The sequence below is a fragment of the Salmo trutta genome, chromosome 14, assembly GCF_901001165.1.
Source record: "Salmo trutta chromosome 14, fSalTru1.1, whole genome shotgun sequence".
NCBI lineage: Eukaryota > Metazoa > Chordata > Actinopteri > Salmoniformes > Salmonidae > Salmo > Salmo trutta.
In genome coordinates, this window is record NC_042970.1 from 82,056,811 (window position 1) to 82,062,810 (window position 6,000).

The window sequence follows — 6,000 nt, forward strand, 5'->3', positions numbered from 1 at the left end:
GTTTATAGAAGGGTGTGATAGCTTGCTAATTAGAGCAGTGTCCACATGACCTGCTGTAAGAAGAACTTCTGTTCCAGTGTTCTTTGAGTCTGTATACGCTCCACCGGGACTGCTGTATTGTGTGCTAAGTTTTGACATTTTAAATGGTCACACCTCACCACCCATATTGATCAGGTCACACCTCACCACCCATATTGATCAAGTCACACCTCACCACCCATATTGATCAGGTCACACCTCACCACCCATATTGATCAGGTCACACCTCACCACCCAAATTGATCAGGTCACACCTCACCACCCATAGTGATCAGGTCACGCCTCACCACCCATATTGACCACCCATACTGATCAGGTCACGCCTCACCACCCATATTGATCAGGTCACATCTCACCACCCATATTGATTAAGTCACACCACACCATCCATATTGTTCAGGTCACACCTCACCACCCATGTTAACCAGGTCACACCTCACCACCCATATTGACCACCCATATTGATCAGGTCACCCCTCACCACCCATATTGATCAGGTCCCACCTCACCACCCATATTGATCAGGTCACACCTCACCACCCATATTGATTAGGTCACACCACACCATCCATATTGATCAGGTCACCCCTCACCACCCATATTGATCCGGTCACACCTCACCACCCATATTGATCAGGTCACACCTCACCACCCATATTGATCAGGTCACACCTCACCACCCATATTGATCAGGTCACACCTCACCATCCATATTGATCAGGTCACACCACACCATCCATATTGATCAGGTCACCCCTCACCATGTAAATTCAGACAGAGAGAAAATCCGTCAGAGGCAGAGAGAGGAAAGAGAGGACAGCCAGGCTTAGGGTCTCTACTGTTTAAACGTTTATAGAAGGGTGTGATAGCTTGCTAATTAGAGCAGTGTCCACATGACCTGCTGTAAGAAGAACTTCTGTTCCAGTGTTCTTTGAGTCTGTATACGCTCCACTGGGACTGCTGTATTGTGTGCTAAGTTTTGACATTTTAAATGGTCACACCTCACCACCCATATTGATCAGGTCACACCTCACCACCCCATATTGATCAGGTCACCCCTCACCACCCATATTGATCCGGTCACACCTTACCACCCGTATTGATCAGGTCCCACCTCACCACCCAAATTGATCAGGTCACACCTCACCACACCCACACAACTGGAGCAAACATACTGTATCTCAAAAGCCATTAAAGGATGGTGCACAGCGTTTAGGGGAAATGGGTCGTTCAGTACAAACTGTCATGCAACGTTTATTGAACTAAACACACCCCACGTGTATCTGGAACCCACCCACAGCAAAAGCATCATACAGACACCAAACAAAATAAAAGTCCAGAGACAGGTTTACAAAATAAGAACAGGTCATATGAAGTGCCTCTTAGCAGATTCAAGCTAACAAAAACAAAAAACCTTCCCCACATGCATACTGGGTAATGTAGTTCCCGGGAACATAAGGAACACAGTGAATCAGTACATTACATTGGGGGGGGGGGGGGACTACAAACATGGAGACAGATGGTATTTTGGTATGATAGCAATGTATCGGAGGTAGCTAAATGTGGTTATCTGTATACTCTGGGTAAAAGCTAGAGTGAAAACTATGCTGGACATTGAAGTGGGGGGCTGTCAATGTTTGGACCCCTAGATGCACCACAACTCCTCAAAAGCATCTTGCTCAATGTGTTAATGTCTGTTTTTAAACTGTAGCGCTTTGTGTATAATGTGTTGGAAATGTTTGAAACTTTGTGTGCTTCTAGTTTGGCCGTGTCTCTGTTGTACAATATATGTTGTATCTCAATGAGACTAACCTGGTCAAATAAAGGTACAATATATATATTTTAAATAGGGCTGGGGGAATAAACCTCTGGGAACATAGGGCTGAAGGAATATAGGGCTGAGGGAACACAGAGCTGAGGGAACATAGGGCTGAGGGAACATAGGGCTGAGGGAACATAGGGCTGAGGGAACATAGGGCTGAGGGAACAAAGCGCTGGGGGAACATAGGGCTGAGGGAACATAGGGCTGAGGGAACATAGGGCTGAGGGAACAAAGGGCTGAGGGAACATAGGGCTGAGGGAACATAGGGCTGAGGGAACATAGGGCTGAGGGAACATAGGGCTGAGGGAACATAGGGCTGAGGGAACATAGGGCTGAGGGAACATAGGGCTGAGGGAACATAGGGCTGAGGGAACATAGGGCTGAGGGAACATAGGGCTGAGGGAACAAAGCGCTGGGGGAACATAGGGCTGAGGGAACATAGGGCTGAGGGAACAAAGCGCTGGGGGAACACAGAGCTGAGGGAACATAGGGCTGAGGGAACATAGGGCTGGGGGACCATAGGGCTGGGGGAACATAGGGCTGAGGGAACACAGGGCTTGAGGGAACATAAGGCTGAGGGAACATAGGGCTGAGGGAACAAAGCGCTGGGGGAACATAGGGCTGAAGGAATATAGGGCTGAGGGAACATAGGGCTGAAGGAATATAGGGCTGAGGGAACAAAGCGCTGGGGGAACACAGAGCTGAGGGAACATAGGGCTGAGGGAACATAGGGCTGGGGGACCATAGGGCTGGGGGAACATAGGGCTGGGGGACCATAGAGCTGAGGGAACATAGGGCTGGGGGAACATAGGGCTGGGGGAACATAGGGCTGAGGGAACATAGGGCAGGGGGAACATAGGGCAGGGGGAACATAGGGCTGGGGGAACATAGGGCTGAGGGAACATAGGGCTGGGGGAAACATAGGGCTGGGGGAACATAGGGCTGAGGGAACATAGGGCTGGGGGAAACATAGGGCAGGGGGACCATAGGGCAGGGGAAACATAGGGCTGGGGGAAACATAGGGCTGGGGGAAACATAGGGCAGGGGGACCATAGGGCAGGGGGACCATAGGGCTGGGGGAAACATAGGGCTGGGGGAAACATAGGGCAGGGGGAAACATAGGGCTGGGGGGAACATAGGGCTGGGGGAAACATAGGGCAGGGGGAACATAGGGCTGGGGGAAACATAGGGCAGGGGAAACATAGGGCAGGGGAAACATAGGGCTGGGGGAAACATAAACATGGTCCCCTTTGAACCTACAGGATATTTACATTTTTTATTTTTATTATCCTGTGGAAATGGCAGACTACTCAGGATTGAGGGAAAGATGAAAGGAGTAAAGTACAAAGAGATCCTTGATGAAAACCTGCTCCAGAGCGCTCAGGACCTCAAACCGGGGTGAAGGTTCACCTTCCAACAGGACAACGACCCTAAGTACACAGCCAAGACAATGCAGGAGTGGCTTCAGGACAAGCCTCTGAATGTCCTTGAGTGGCTCACCAGATCCCAGATCCCAATCAAACATCTTTGGAGAAACCTGAAATGACCTGTGCAGTGACGCTCCCCATCCAACCTGACAGAGCTTTAAGAGGATCTGCAGAGAAGAATGGGAGAAACTCCCCAAATATAGGTGTGCCCAGCTTGTAGCGTCATACCCAAGAAGACTCGAGGCTGTAATCACTGCCAAAGGTGCTTCAACAAAGTGCTGAGTAAACGGTCTGAATATATACAGTTGAAGTCGGAAGGTTACATACACCTTAGCCAAATACATTTAAACTCAGTTTTTCACAATTCCTGACATTTAATCCTAGTACAAATTCCCTGTCTTAGGGCAGTTAGGATCCCCACTTTCTTTTAAGAATGTGAAATGTCAGAACAATAGTAGAGAGAATTATTTATTTCAGCTTTTATTTCTTTCATCACATTCCCAGTGGGTCAGAAGTTTACGTACACTCAATTAGTATTTGATAGTGTTTAAATTGTTTAACTTGGGTCAAACGTTTCGGGTAGCTTTCCAAAAGCTTCCCACAATAAGTTGGGTGAATTTTGGCCCATTCCTCCTGACAGAGCTGGTGTACCTGAGTCAGGTTTGAAGGCTTCCTTGCTCACACACACTTTTTCAGTTCTGCCCACAAATGTTCTATAGGGTTGAGGTCAGGGCTTTGTGATGGCCACTCCAATACCTTGACTTTGTTGTCCTTAAGCCATTTTGCCACAACTTTGGAAGTATGCTTGGGGTCATTGTCCATTTGGAAGACCCATTTGCGACCAAGCTTTAACTTCCTGACTGATGTCTTGAGATGTTGTTTCAATATATCCACATCATTTTCCTTTCTCATGATGCCATCTATTTTGTGAAGTCCCTCCTGCAGCAAAGCACCCCCACAACATGATGCTGCCACCCCCGTGCTTCACGGTTGGGATGGTGTTCTTCGGCTTGCAAGCCTCCCCCTTTTTCCTCCAAACATAACAATGGTCATTATAGCCAAACAGTTCTATTTTTGTTTCATAAGACCAGAGGACATTTCTCCAAAAACTACGATCTTTGTCCCAATGTGCAGTTGTAAACCGTAGTCTGGCTTTTTTACGGCGGTTTTGGAGCAGTGGCTTCTTCCTTGCTGAGCAGCCTTTCAGTTATGTCAATATAGGACTGTGGATATTGTCACGTCCTGACCAGTATAAGGGGTTATTTGTATTGTAGTTTGGTCAGGACGTGGCAGAGGGTATTTGTTTTATGTAATTCGGGGTGGTGGTTTGCTTAGAAGGGTGTTTGATTTATTATTTCCGGGTTTTGGGTTATGTTCTTTGTTTTTTTGTATTTCTATGTTCTCTCTAGTTTAGTATTTCTATGTTAGGTAATTGGGTGTTGGACTCTCAATTGGAGGCAGGTGTTTGTAGTTGCCTTTTATTGAGAGTCCTATGTATAGGTATGTGTTTTGTTTGTGTTTTGTGGGAGATTGTTCTGTGTATAGCCTTGTGCCTTACCAGACTGTTATTCGTCGTTGTGTCTTTTGTGTACGTGTTTATTTTGGTTTCCCTTCTTTTCTTTAATAAAGAAGATGAGTGCACATTTCCCCGCTGCGTCTTGGTCCGCTTTATCCGACGACAACCGTTACAGATATAGATACTTTTGTACCTGTTTCCTCCAGCATCTTCACAAGGTCCTTTGCTGTTGTTCTGGGATTGATTTGCACTTTTCACACCAAAGTACGTTCATCTCTAGGAGACAGAACGCGTCTCCTTCCTGAGCGGTATGACGGCTGTGTAGTCCAATGGAGTTTATACTAGCGTACTATTGTTCGTACAGATGAACGTAGTACCTTCAGGCATTTGGAAATTGCTCCCAAGGATGAACCAGACTTGTGGAGGTCTACAGTTTTTTTTCTGAGGTCGTGGCTGATTTCTTTTGATTTTCCCATGATGTCAAGCAAAGAGGCACTGGGTTTGAAAGTAGGCCTTGAAATACATCCACAGGTACACCTCCAGTTGACTCAAATGATGTCAATTAGCCTATCAGAAGCTTCTAAAGCAATGACATAATTTTCTGGAATTTTCCAAGCTGTTTAAAGGCACAGTCAACTTAGTGTATGTAAACTTCTGACCCACTGGAATTGTGATACAGTGAATTATAAGTGAAATAATGTCTGTAAACAATTGCTGTAAAAATGACTTGTGTCTTGCACACAGTAGATGTCCTAACCGACTTGCCAAAACTATAGTTTGTTTACAATACATTTGTGGAGTGGTTGAAAAAGGAGTTTTAATGACTCCAACCTAAGTGTATGTAAACTTCCGACTTCAACTATATGTAAATGTAATTTTTCAGTTGTATTTCTTTTATACATTTGCTAAAATTTCAAAATACCAGTTTTTTTCTTTGTCGTTGTGTCTAGATTGATGAGGGGGAAGAAAACAATTTAATCATTTTTAGAATAAGGCTAACTTAACAAAGGCTGGAAAAAGTCAAGGGGTCTGAATACATTCAGAATACACTGTATAGAGGTCACTCTCACTCAAACCATTACAAAGAACAAAAATAAGGAGGCAGATGCTAAAACGTACTTCATTTAATTCTCAGAAAGAAGAAGAAAAAGCTACAAAGTGGTAAACCGAAAAAAGAGCCTATAGACCAATGTTTT